This window comes from Herpailurus yagouaroundi, unplaced genomic scaffold (genome assembly GCF_014898765.1).
Source record: "Herpailurus yagouaroundi ecotype Mexico unplaced genomic scaffold, PumYag 28, whole genome shotgun sequence".
In the NCBI taxonomy this organism is placed as follows: Eukaryota; Metazoa; Chordata; class Mammalia; order Carnivora; family Felidae; genus Herpailurus; species Herpailurus yagouaroundi.
In genome coordinates, this window is record NW_024412376.1 from 113,850,048 (window position 1) to 113,865,120 (window position 15,073).

Sequence of the window (15,073 nt, forward strand, 5' to 3'; positions counted from 1 at the left end):
AGTTGTCCTTAATTTCCATTTGTATGTCTTACTCTTTTTTTCTTTTCAGCATGAAAATATTTTGGTGCAGCTGACAAAAATGAGAGGCTAAGCAATTAGAAGATTATTAGCAAAATCCCCAGATAGTTTACAGGGTTCGTTTACAATGTAGATTCTGATTCAGTAGGTCTGGGTATGTCCAAGGTTCCGCACTTCCAACAACCTTCCAGGTGAGGTTGAAAGTGCGAATTGCTAAGTGGATGTCCGTTCCTGTCTTTTCTTGCTGCTTGCATATATCTACTAGTGTCTCCTGAGCTATTAGATAAGCCGCAAAACCTAGAAACATTCCTGGATCACCTGCATTTATATCTATATTCTTAGAGAGTTTTCTAAAAGAGCAGCGGTATATAAATTTGTAGTGTCCTTCAGTCCAGCAGTTGCATGACTTTTGTTCTTTAGAGCATTTTATTATAAGTTTATTGTCATAGACCACATAATAATAGGAGAATCAATATTGAGATTGTGTCAGGATGCTTGTATTATATTTTATACTCTGCATCTAACTGGTTATGTTAGACTAATAATCTTTCAGGACCCTTTCAACTTGGTGATTCAGAGCCAGTGAGCACAAGATAGACCTATTTAGCCTAAGATGTCATTCCCTAGTATTTATTGGCTTTGAATAATAAATGCTGCTCTTTCTGCATATCTCTCTGCTGAGGTTGCTTTTTCCAGTGGGGAGATGTTTCTTCAAGATCACTTTAAAGCCTAAAGATTTTTAATTCCTCTTAAAACTACTTTTTTTTCTTTCAATTCAGATTTACTTTAAGAGGAGAAACCACCCCCCCAGCGCCCCCCCCCCCCAGCCCCCAAATCAATTATTTCCTCTGCCTGGATTTTTGTTATGCAACCCTGCTAGGTTGTTCTGCTACCGGGAGGCTCACAAGATAAATTGCCTCCCTTTGGCTGTGTTGTTTTCTTCAATTACACAAACAGCAGCCAGAGAATCTGGAGATGAGAACTACAAGAATTCTGGGAGATGCTAACGATTAGCACTTGCATTATTAGTCTCTGGAGGTTCTTAAAGCTCAGAGTCCCTCCTGGCCTTGTCAGAATAGCAAAGCGACTCAGAAGCAGGCAGCAAGCAGTCAGGCATCATTCAGCCGCCCTGGATAATGCTCTCCCCAGTGCACAGGACTGTTTGCCTCCAGAGTCCCAGGATCTGCCCAGGAATCAACAGACACTGCGTGGCCATGATGAGTTTAACTGTATCTAATCAGTCTGGAGGTCCGATAGCTGTGAAAAACCTTGTTACCCTGGGAGGGAAGACTCTCTTTCTCTAATAAAACAGAATGTGGTTCCTGTCCCACTCCTTTTCTAAAGCACTCTCCTTTGTATTATTAATTTTTTCAAAGTACAAGTATGAGAAAGTCTTCAGAGACACCAAGCTTATCAACTCTATTCATCTTCTGAGTGAATAAATTTCTTTATGAAAATAATGCTCCTGGAATGCTGTTTTGTTTGTAGCTCTCCAAGGAGTGAGCTTTCTATCTCTCTGCCTATTCTGCTCCATTTAAGAATGAAGTTCATAATGATACGATTGTCAAAAGGAAAGAAATACATCCTAAGATACTGCGGACTGAAGCATCTAAGGAAGATATCGCGGACTGAAGCATCATCTAGGAAAAGTGAAAATTTTTCAGTAAAACCTTTAGTAGTGTTACTGTTCAGGCACTTTTTCAGTGTGCTCTGAAGCAACTTTTTTGGAGACAGAGGATTTGCTTCGAGGGAAGAGTGAAGGTTTATTGACAATATGAGGTAAAAGGCAGAGCCATCCACAGACCAGAGAGGTTTGTTCACTTCCAGATGAGAAAACGGGAAGTAGACCTTGGTGTACCCTACATGATGTGAAGAAGAACATATGGGGAAGGTATGGGCTTTGGAGGTGGGCACATACGCCTTAAAACACACATCTGCTTTGTGGCTTTGGGCACATTTCTTTCTATTCATATTCTGCATTTGTACAATAGGGATGGTAGTACCTTTTGCACAGAGTGGTTGAAAGAATCAAATCAGACTAGTGGAAATTAATTTCCTAGGATACAACCAATGACTGTCAATTTAGCTAATACTTTTTCATAAGCAGTGTTTGCTGCTCCTTCCTTCATTTGCATCTCTTTTATGGTTCTTATGACATCTCATTCCAATTACTTTTTCAGAGGCACCTGGGTGGCTCAGTCGGTTAAGCATCTCTTTAGCTCAGGTCATGATCTCACAGTTTGTGAGTTTAGCCCCGCATGGGGCTCCACACTGACAGTGCTGAGTATGCTTGGGATTCTCTCTTTCTTCTCTCTGCCTCCCACTTTCCCTCTAAAAAATAGACAAATGAACTTAAAAAATGAATGAAAATCAATGAAATAAAAAATATAAATGAAATTATTTTCTCAAGTCTGTTTTGATTTTCTCTTAGACATAGATCATATCTTATAATATTAAGTCACTAAATTTGGGATCAAAATACTTGGATTCAAGAAGTATAGGTTTTTTCACCAGTGAAGAAGGGATGGGGATACTTCTCAAAGTAGCTATGATGATTAAATTGGAAGCCTTAATAGGTACCCTCCTTTGGCATAGTGCTTAGCACAGAGCCGTCTCCATGAAGATGCTGGTTCTTTCTTTTCTTCTTTTGCATGGTCAGTGCCTAGCAGTGTCTGACATATATTTTGTATGTGTAATACCATAGCTTAATGAATAAAAGAATCTATGGATAAGTGTGTGAATATCTGAATAAAAAAAGGACATTAGGTAGAAAGAGATTTTGGTTCTAATTCTGCCTTTGACTTTGGCTGTGTAGCTGTGTGACTTTGGAAATATACTTTTACTGTCTGAGTTCCAGTGTCCGTCATTGTAAAGGAAGAATTGAGTTGGATGAACTACTTAATGTGTAACTTGTCTTTTAGGTCTAATCTGCATGTCACAAGAAGCTGAGATATTGTCAAGACCTGAAGTTTTGACTTATATGAAATCTTACTTTTCAGCAATACAAAAGTGCCATTGTAAATGATAAGAGGACATGCATTCTTCTCTAACATTGTGAATATAGTAAGAGTGAATGCAAAAGAGTATGAGGTCCTTGAAAGATATCCACTCAATGGCTTCATTCACCTGTGTAATGACAAGTGATTAGTTTTGGATAATGGAAAATAAGACAGTAAAATATCAGTCTAACAGTTCAGACTTATTAAAAGTCACTACCTTCCTCTGAGGAATCCCTTCACAGTAAAGGGCCTCTGAGCACTTAGGATGCTCAGAGAAACATGCCTTGTCTACTGCTACAAAATAACATGTAAACATGGCACCACATGGTGGTTTTAAGATGGTGATTCTCAAAGTATGGTCCCTGGATTGGGGTTAGCATCAACATTGCATTAGCATCAGTAGGGAACTTGTTAGAAATGACAGTTTTCAGGCCCCACCCCAGATCTTCTGAACTGGAAGTTGTGTGTGTGGAGTCCAGCGATCCATGATCCAGGTGATTATGATTCGTAATTAAGTTTGAGAATCATCTACACGATGACCTGTTTATCAGCTGTTTGGAATTAATCTCAATGAAGTGCTTTCTCCTAAAAGAGAAGCTATGTCAGTATTTCACCTGATATTACTTATAAGTGTTCAGATGCTCAAAAACAACATCATGTATTCTTCCACTTCCTAAACATAACAGTGATTCTGCACCTTTTTTAAGGGAAGACTAGCAAAGTTATCTGGTTTGAAAATTAGGGAGGTCATTTATTTTTACCTAAAGTTAGCATAGGTACATGTATTCTCTCTTTCTCTGTCTCTTTTTTTTCAAAAATTTGCTCTCAAATATTTAGGGTAAACAAGACTTCTGAAGATTTTGAGATGAAATCACTTTGTTTCACATACACAGCCCCAGCATCTATGGTGCCTTTGAACTTAGTGTCCATAAAAGCTTCTCCTCATCCCATTCCCTTTTGTCTTTGTTGAGGCAGAAGGAGAGATCAGTAGCAGATCTTCTGCTACTTTCTTCTGCTACTGCTTCTCTTTTGCAGGTTTTCTGTGTGTTTCTAGTCCGCTTCCTTCACTCCCCTTTAGTTTCAGAAATAATGAGAAAAATTTCTCTCCCCTGTACTTTTTATCATAGAGCAAAGAGAAAAACCTCATTAAAATAATGAAGTGATTTCAGCATGATTAATTATGTCTCAAAGCCATTGATGTCCACAGGTAATGAAAACATTCAACCACCCTAAGCTCCGGTTGTAAGATAAAGTTATTTGCTCCTTTTTCGGCAACTGTGGATATGCAGGAGGGAGCAGGCTTTGGCACGGCCAAACTTAGATGAATGATTTGTTTCTCTTGTTCTGCAGCTGGATCAATCTGGTCACCAAGAGTAGACAGATTTCATCTGAGCCTTTTGACAAGAATTCATTGGGCACAGAGAAATCATTGAGGAGTTTGCAATGTCTGTTGTCAATGAAATTAATTTAAACGTGGAAAAAGGAGAAATCCTGCACTTAGGTAAACATAATGGAGGGGAAGAAAATGAAGGCTCACCAAACATTTTAAGCTATTTTGTCAAAGAAATGCAGTTTATGGTTAATCAAGCACTGTAGTTGGAGGGTAATGGATAGTCACCTGCTTAACTTGGGCCGGGCCTTTGTTTCTAAAGAGTTGAATTCGAAGACATTAAGGCATGTTATTGATATAATTGTTTGCAATTATAGAAGGGGATATATATGAAATTCATTTGGACATGGTATCTGTTTACCCTGATTTATGAAATTGACTCTGATCAGCATTTGTCACTGGGGGGAATGATTGTTTATATTATTACTGCTCTTTTGAATGGAAAGTAGATCTGAAATCACATGAATCACCATCAGTTTTTATGAAGCTCTAAAACCAAAGGTAAAACAGCAGATGTTTGGATTTTAGTTAATAGCGGTAAGATGCTTTATTGTACTACAAAAGGAATCTCCATAGTCACTGGCAATAGATGAAGATATTTTGAAGCATATAACTTCTTCCAAAGTGAAACACACAAATAAGTTATTAGAAGAGACCTAGAAATATGGATTGACTGTAAATGGAGTTTACAGCTTGATATATGTGAATTGAGTTGCAATACCAATAACACAAATGCTCAGCCATAATAGGATTCCTAAGAGAGTGGGTGGTTATAGGTCTCCAAAGCCATAATAGCAATCCCCTCTCTCTTTAATGGCTAATCTTTCTCCAATCATGTTCTGTAGGTAATGCTGTGGATGGGATTTAGTCATTTAATTATGAGGCTGGGGGAAAAAGGGCCATAAACCAAAGCTCATGTTACTCAAGTAGAAATAAAAACTGGCTGTCTTAAATCCATCTCATTGTGGTAAAGGCAGAGGATTGCTGGGAGATATTGAAGTATTTTCATTCTAAGATAAAAAGTAAGAGTTCATTCTCCATATTTTTAAAAATTAGACCCTTCTCAAGTTTTTTTTCACTGATAGTCCTTCAAGGCTTACTGTGTAAGCTACAAGTATCATTATCCTTTAGGGTATTTACACACTTCAACTATTTCGGTGAAGATGTGTTTATTCAGCACTATGTGAGGTATTGTACTTCCAGAATACCTGTTTTCCTATCACTTGTAGTAAGCCCTTGGTAGGAAGTCAATGGACTCACATGATATTTGAATCTGTTCTCTAAGGAACCAGCTCTTACATCCACAGGGCAAGCATTTTTTTTTTTTTTCCACCATCTCACACAGCTTATGGGCTTTTCAAGCTTTAGAGCAATGGGTCTCAACCCCGACTGTGTATTAGAATCACTCAGGGAGCTTTAACAACTACCAGTGATAGCACACCAATTAAATACCAATACCAATACCAATACCATATCAACCCTGCATACCAATTAAATCAGATTTGCCGGTGTTGAGTCCCAAGCATTGGTATTTTTAAAACTCTCCAGGTGATTTTAATGTGATCCCCTATCCTTGATTGAGAGCCACTGTTTTCTAATTTTAACGAGAGAAGTGAATGTGCATCTCATTATTCTGTTTCATCTATTCTTTTTTTCCCTTCTGGGCCTAAAATAATTAAGCGATGGCCAACTCTTTGCATCTTGTTTTATAGATTTAAACATCCCATTTATTACAATACTCACTTGTAGCCAAACATATTTTTATTGATTGAAATATAACTGAAATTATTAAAGAGTCTTGGAAAACACCTATTACCCAAGTTTTTGTTTTTAGGTTGAATTCTGTAACTAATTAAGCATTCCATCTCAGGTTTGTGACTTGGGGAGAAAACGCCATACTAATGAAATATGTTGATAACACAAAAATATAGTATGATACCACTTCGTTGCCCTTATTTTCATAATATGTCTCTTTATTTCCTGTGCTTTTGTTATTTCTTTTTTGTCCCCCTTCCTGATACTATCTTTGACTTGGCTCTTAGTTGTATCTTTTAACTGGAGATTTTCTTCTGGTATATGATTCATTTTTGCCTATTAATATTTTAACATACTATGAAACATTTAAGGCTTTGAAAATGGCACAAAGAAAACTGCAACAAATACTCATTCACCCATCACCCAACTTAAGAACTAAGATATCAATACAACTGAAGCCCCTCTGCATCTTTCCCCTTCATTGGGTTGCCAGGTTTAGCAAATAAAAATACAAGCCACCAGTAAAATTTGAGTTTTGGAAAAACAACCAAAAACTGTTTAGTTGTTCTGAATATTGTATGGGATCCACTTGTACTGAAATCATTATTGGTTATTTATCTGAAATTCAGATTTTACTGGGCATCTTCTACTTTATCTGGCAAACATGCTCCCAACTTTACACACATTTTTTTTTATACTACCACTAGGTATGCAATGATTTAAAAGTTTACATGAATGATATCTTATCCTAGTACATGTCTTATTATAGGTATATCTTTGCAATCTTTTTATTGGCCCAATAACATATGTTGGAATAGTACATTTTATTCATGCCGCTCTAGTTGATTTATTTTCAATGCCATATAGTATTCCACTGAGTGGCTATTCCCCATATTATTTACACATTCTTCTGGTGGACATAAAAGAGGTTTTTTAAATTTTGCAATTGGTAATCATTCTTCTATGGATATTCTTATATTTCCTTTCATATAGATATTTTAGTTTCTTTGGGATTTACATCTAAAAGTGGAATTGCTATTTTGTGAGTTGTATATAACATGTCTATTCATCTATTAATTCATCTATTAATTGACCAATGTTTGGAATGGGAGGGGAAAGTCGCTTTTTGAATATGTTGGAAATGATAATGATGATGCATTTATTGACAACTTGTATTTTCATGTTCTAGTCCTGAAAGGCACGTATAACAAATCGTTTTATGATCCAAAAATGCTGTGAGGTAGACACTATAAAAAATATTGATGATAATGACGATGACTTTAGTTTTGACAATACATGTGTTTTAATTTTTTTCTCATTTGATATACATTAGACTCCTGAAAGAAGGTATTATTATTTATATTTTATACATGAGAAAACTGAGGTAGAGAGGTTATATAACTATCTCAAGTCTTGCTATATATCAGTATCTTATAGAACCAGGTTTGAAACTGAATTTTCTAAATTCAAACGTCAGCTTTTCCTCTTTATTCTAACTTCTAAATGAATATAAATATAAATTAAGTAATTTTGGGATTTCACATTCAAAGTCATCTTTTTAAATACTTTCTCATATCTAACAAAGTGTTTAGGTAGCATACACTAATGGCCTAATTGCTTTGAGAAATGTGGCAAAACATATATGTATTTCTTAACTTTGAGTGTATTTTGTCTTAAAATAAGTGCCAATTTGCATTTAACTAATGGGACCAGATGCAGGCATGCTATCGCTTCACTGCATGGTTCCAAGCCTGATTAGTAGACTGTGCTGTCTCCTTACTGACAGTGATCCACAAGAAAAACAAAAAACCAAGAAAACAAAAAAACACTGATGGCAATAATCATGCAAACATTGCTATTTCTAATGTTTGCAAACACCCAACAAAGCAGGGTGTTATGAACAAAGTTCTTGAGATTATTCTATGCTTAATTCTTTTTTAGATTTTAAACATTTATTTGTATATGCCTCCTATTGTCGATAGAAAAAATAGATGTTTCAAGAGATTAGACAATTTACCTCAAAATTTTATTAAATCAGTGAAATGGAAACAGAGTTGTTTGTTTGCAATCCTCCCAGAAGCCTCCCTTCTGTAACCTGAAACTGGTCCCTGGATTCAGAGGGCAGGGAAAGAAGAAAGAGGCAGCCCACTCCAGGTTGGTAGATGGCAGTTTTAATAAGCAAAGGGAGCTTACATACTAGGCTTGTCTTGGAGGGCAAGACAAATGGATCCCCATACTTAAAACTTTATAAAGAGGCATTAACTGGGACACACGGGTGGCTCAGTCTGTTAACCTTCTGGCTCTTGATTTCAGCTCAGGTCATGATTTCATTGTTCATGGGATTAAGCCCCTTGTTGGGCTCCCTGATGAGTGCACAGAGCCTTCTTGGGATTTTCTCTCTCCCTCTCTCTTTCTGCCTCTCCCCACCCATGTGCTCACATGTGTGCTCTCTCTCTGTCTCTCTCGAGACAAAGTAATAAGCCTTAAAAAAAAGAGGCCTCAACTGTTTTCAGTCACATAAACTGTGCAGGTGTTCTCAACACCATGTCATCTAAAGGTTATGTGTTTGGAGCAGTTTCTGGGAGCAAGAACAGCAAGTGGAACCCACAAACCAAGGACAGGGGGAGGGGTGAGGAGCTTCTGGTCCCTGAGTCCAGCTCACAAGTCAATGGACAGTCATGTCTTCTCGATGACCTTCTCCAACAAAAGTTCAGACTTTCAATAAGATGGAAAACTGTTTTCTATACATCCATGTTATCTAATAATTTCCTGAGAAACTTATGGTCTGTAGTAGGCACAATAAGGGCTCCCAAAGATGTGCACATTCTGATCCTTGGAAGTTACTTTACATGGTGGAATGGATTTTGCAGATGGATTGAATTAAGAACCTTGGTGGAGGGGTAGTAGCCTGAATTAGCCAGGTGGGTCCCATCTAATCCTGAGTTCTTAAAAGTGGAGAACCTGTCTCAGCTGGAGTCAGACGGAAACTCGACTATGGAAGAATAGTCAGGGAGAAACAAGATTGCTGGCTTTATAGTTGGGGAGCAGAGCCATGAACCAAAGGAATGTGAAAAACATTTAGAAGCTGGAAAAGGTAAGAAAAAAAAAGAACTTTCTCCTAGGTCATCCAGGAAGGAGTATAACTCTGATCACTTCTTGATTTTAGCAAGGTAAAAGCTATTTTAGACTTCTAATCTATGGAACTTTGTGTTGTTAAGCTATCAATTTTGCAGTAAGTTTTCACAGTGGTAAAAGCAAATAATGTGTAGTATATTTTGGCCATATAGCTATTATGTTTGTGTAGGTAATGGGTAAACTCAATGACTGAGTAAATATTTGTTGATAATTATTGTAGTTACAGTTAAGAGAAATATCACCCTTGTAGGTAGGAATCCTCTTTTATGTGCATATGCATCAACTTGGTTTTTATTTTAAAATGCTCTTTCATGTAGATCTACCTCAAAAAATTTAGCTTAATAAGTACTAGAGTAGGTTCTTGACAGATGCAAAATAAAACAGTTGCTTTGGAAGTGGTTTAGCATTTGGCAGCATAAATGTCAATTATCCGCTAAATAAACCAACTATAATACACCCATGCAATGGAATACTTCTGAAAAAGAATGTAAAATTCAAAAACTTGAAACTAACAAATGCAGTGAATCTCTAGTGTGTGAATCTCTAAATCATGAAAGGAATTAGACACAAAAAGCAAAATATAGGGTATGTTTCTACTAATTCTGAAAAAGACAAAACCGAAAAAAGACAAATCAGATCAAAATTGAAGAGGCTGGGGGTTGAGGGAGGGGATTGATTGCAGATGGTTGTGAAAGGTCTTTGTACTATGATTAAAATATTCTAAATATTGTGGTAGTTATAGTATATACTTGTCAAAACTCATGGACTTTAAAGAGGATAAGTTTTACTATATATAAATTACATGTTAGTAAACCTGGCTTAAAAAAAAAGTCTAAATGTGTTTTACCGAGTCTTCCACAAATCCATTAAAAGTGAAATGTACTTTGTAAAAATCTTATCAGTTTTACTGAAAAATTGACATATATCACTGTATAAGCTTAAGGCATATAGCATGATGATTTGATTTACATTTTTTTTTTTTTTTTTTGTGAAATGATTACCATGATAGGTTTAGCTAACATTCATCATCTCTTAATACAATAAAAAGGAAAGAGAGGGGAAAAAAATCTTCTTGGGATGGGAACTTAGGATTTATTTCTTTAACAACTTTACTATAAATCATACAGAGATGTCCTCTATAGTCATCAGGTTGTACATTACATCCCTAGTACTTATGTATAACTTTATGGTTTGTTTTTTAAGGGTCTTTTTATTTAAATTCCAGTTGTTTTACATTAAATGTAATCAGTTTCAGGTGTAAAATAGAGAATCAACACTTCCATACAGCACCTGTGCTCATCACAAGTGAACTTCTTAATCTCCATCACAGATTTTACCCATCCCCTCCCCGCAGCTCTTCCAAGAAACTGCCATGTACTTTCAAATCAACTACAATCATCTCACACAATTTAGGACCCACTGAGCTAATGAATCTCGGGGTAAGAACTAGAAACCAAGTTCTTTCACTTGCCCCCTAACCACATACACACTAATTAATCCATAAAACCTCAATGAAAATTGCATAACAAATTCTCTTGAAGCTCTAAAAGGTCTCAATTCTGGTCCAATTTTCAAACTGTATTCTAAGAGAGCCATGAATTTCAGGTCATTGTGTGCATAGGGATAAAAAGTATCCTGCCCCGGCAAGTCTTGCCAAAAATGAGCAAAATTTCAGAATGTTGTAAAGGAACTTCAGAATTCATCTTTTCCTTCTATGAATTCCTATGGTCTTGTAGTATTTGTTCATTTGCTAAGAATTCCATCAATTAACAAAGTTATATAAAGGAAGAAGACTCTTCTCTCTAGTAAAATAATATACTGATTTTTTTTTAAATTACTTTAAAATTATTTTGTATTCTATAGAGTTAGGAATACTGTTTAGTGGCTTTCGTTTTTGTTAAAAAACCTAAAGCTTTGCACAAAACAGACTGATATATTTAAAAATATTCATTTTACCTCTTCTCTCTTCCAGTATCTTTTACTGTATATCCTCCCCCCACCCAAAAAAAAAAAAAAAATCCACATGGTAGTCCAATGAAGCATTGCCCTCTAGCCTGTGACATTGATCTGAGCCAGAGACTGATGATCTAAACAAGGAAATCAGAGTGCTTCCTGTTGATATCTACTGTCTCCCTATGGTATGAAGTGACTATAACCTTTTCTGATTCCTTGAGTATCATGCCATAAATGAAGTTCCCAAAGACTTTCACAGAGACCGTGAATTTTTTAATCCTGAGGTATAAAAATATCAACATGGATAAGAGTATGATTACATTTTAAAGTAATTTTTACAGCTGTGTAAAGGATGTGTTCACACAGTCCAGGGGGTGTTTCAATAATCCTGACTGGAGTTAAGTAGAGTAATTGGGATGCATCGCATTGGGCCAGGTGAGCAATGATGCAGTGTTAGTGAAAATGGAGTTCGGGGAGGTAGAATTTAACAATTTGGTGAGTAATTGAATATATAACAAGGCAGTGCTAGAATTTAGGGATGATTCTAAGGTTACTAGATATTCTCAAGTCAATTATCTTAAACTGCTAGGTCCTATTTTTGTTAAAACACTGGTTTTAGAGCATATTGATATATCTCAAACTTTGTACAGGTATATCACCAAACTGTAATCAACACATAAATTTTTCCTTTTTCCACCTCCATGTTCTGGAACTCCATTTTAGAAGACACCGTTTTCCTAGGTTCTTTATTTCCATGAAATATTGTCTCTTCCTTCTCCTTCATACAGTTCCATTTTCTGGAGCAATTATTTATATCTGTAAGAGTGACAAGTTCTTTCAGGATAAAGTCCATTAATCATAATAACACTTCTTATCTGACTGGAAACTCCTTTCACTGAGTGACTGTCTACTCATGCACTCCAAACCTCCACATGCTAAAATGGATTTCTAAAGACATTTTAACTAAAATATGTCAGAGGAAAAAACAATCTGAGAATAAAGCCCCATTATTTGATTTCAGAAATTTGCCCTTCTACCAAAGTCAAGGCCTGCAAAGAGTGTTGACAATTTGATCTGTAATTAAAAGAAAAGGTATTTACAAGAACCTATTTATATACTTTATGGTATCCCCCGGGATCATTTAACTGACTAATTTGGACATACTAGACAACAAATTGAGGGCCTGGTCTCCTCTCCTTTTATAACTCTGTAAACATAATCCCAAATTGATTGGTCTCTAATACATGAGAACCAAATGAAAAATTAATTAGATTGGCTACGACCCTGAAGTGAGCACTTTACTGCTTTGTTGCTTTGTCTGTTTGATCCCTTTTCTTTTGATTTATCAATAAAGTAGCCCATGTGGAAAAAATAATAGAAGAAAGGTAAGAGCAAGGATCAAATGAATCCAGACAAACTATAAAACTGAGAAGTCTTATGACTTCTCAGTTTATGATTTAGTGTATATGATTTAGTGTATATGATTTAGTATAATCAGTGTATGATTTAGAGTTGGTCTCTAGGTATTAACTGTATTATAAATAACATTAACATCAAATCAAATTTTCTCAATTAAGTTTATGAGCTTTTCTGTATAATTTTTTCCCTTGTACTAGGAACAATTTGTTAATGTGTTTATCTTTTCATTTCACTTGTACCTAAACAGTCACTAAAAAAACGACATGAAAGCAATTGTAGTCCTAGGAAATCTGAAGAAGGGTTCATGTAGTATAACCTCCTCAATTTTATGGGTATAGGCAATAAAGGTATTGGAGGCTGTTAGCAGTACTGGGGTGAGAAATCTTTTTCCTCAACTCCCATTCTTGCATTTAAGAACTTTACTTAGAATTTGAATAATGATCCTTAGCTCAGTATCCTGCCAGTAGAAAGGTTTTTGTGGAGCTAAAATGCCCTCCCAAAGGATTTATATAATTTATTTTTAAACATTTTTGTGAATATCAAACTTGATTATGGGTAAAATTATTCTATGTTTAATTCTAGACCCAAAAACTAAGTATATAGAAATCTACTCATCAAACCTAAAATACTAAAAATTGTTTTATGTTGGGGCATCTGGGTGGCTCAATCAGTTAAGCATCTGACTTCAGCTCAGGTCATCTTGCCTTTGTGGGTTCGAGCCCCACATCAGGCTCTGTGCTGACAGCTCAGAGCCTGGAGCCTGTTTCAGATTCTTTGTCTCTTTCTCTCTGTACCTCCCTGCTTGCCTTCTCTCTCTCTCTCTCTCTCTCTCTCTCTCTCTCTCTCTCTCAAGTAAGTAACATTAAAAAAATAAGACAATTTTAATTTTTATTATGTCACACCAAAGTACATTGTAAGAGTTCAACCAGTGGGCATCAAAATTTTCATAAGATATTTGACTTTATTTCTACCTAGTTGATATTCAATAACGAGTGAAATTCCTCAGATAATGTGCCAACAGATAATGGCACTAATAGAAAACTAATACACAATCCCTTAAAGTAATGTTAAAAGAAGCAGAGGGTGTTAGTAATTTGTGAGCTAGTGAGTATTAATCCTTATAATACGCTGAACCTATTCTAAGCTTTACTCTTGGGAGTGTACACATTATTTGCTTCCCTTCCTATATGTAATGTACTGTTGATTTGGTTTTGTTTGCTTATTTCCTTTGTGTTTAACTGGGAAATAGCTCTTGTGGAGTCAGTTGACTGAATTATCACCAAGGAAACTTTTTTTCTCTAGGTTTAGGTGTTCTGAGAAAAATAGTTTTGCCTAAGGTAGGCAAGACCTGAAGCTATCAAAGGAAAAATTTCCTTTATTCTTTCACCTCCCCATAAGCTACCTCAACCAAGAAATAATATGAATACTATAATGAATTCTAAATAAGAGCTTACTCCTAACTCATTCACTAAGTCAATATGTACTGAGTACTTTCTGAGTAGATTATTCTGTTAAACAATGAGAATACAGTTACAATAAAAATATATTTTCATAAAGCCTGAAATCTAGAATATAGGCAAGTAAATATATATAATTAGTTGGAAAATTATATTTCACAACTTCCCTCTGTGTGTTGGAGGGATATGTTAAACACACTGAGGTGAGATGTGAATAACTTACCTACTCAGTAGCTAAGAAGAAAGGATGGTTTTGAAAATTTATTCTAGAAATATTGAATCTATTTAAGCACAGACTGTTGGTTTAGTTAAATGGACTACACAATTATGTACTCTTGATTGAAGCAGTGAAAGTACTAAGTGCTCTCTGGAGAAGGTAGTTGTTACTAGAACTTCAACTTTATGAAAACCAGAAATGTACTTTAAAATACTGAGGCAACTTACTTTTCAGCATGGAATAGCTCTTTAGCAACTCTCCCATGACTGCTTGTAAACTCTACCAAAAAACAAACAAAGACACATACTAGATTTCTTACTATGATGAAAGAGGAAGGAACATGTTTTGTTTGTTTGTTTGTTTTTTTAACCAGTGACTTGAGGCAAAGTCAGGCACTATAATAGCTGAGGTGATAAGGAAAGTACAAGATGCTTACATAGCAAGGACTCAACTGAAATTTAGAGGATTACTTCTCTGGATGGTGTGTGTGTGTGTGAGAGAGAGAGAGAGAGATAGAGATGTAATGGATGTGTGAGGATGTGTATACAAAAATACACAGAAAGTGAAGTATCTATACAATTAAAAGTAATCACAATGAGATACCACCTTACACCTGTCAGAATGGCTAACATTAACAACTCGGGCAACAACAGATGTTGGTGAGGATGCAGAGAAAGAGGATCTCTTTTGCACTGTTGGTGGGAATGCAAGCTGGTGCAGCCACTCTGGA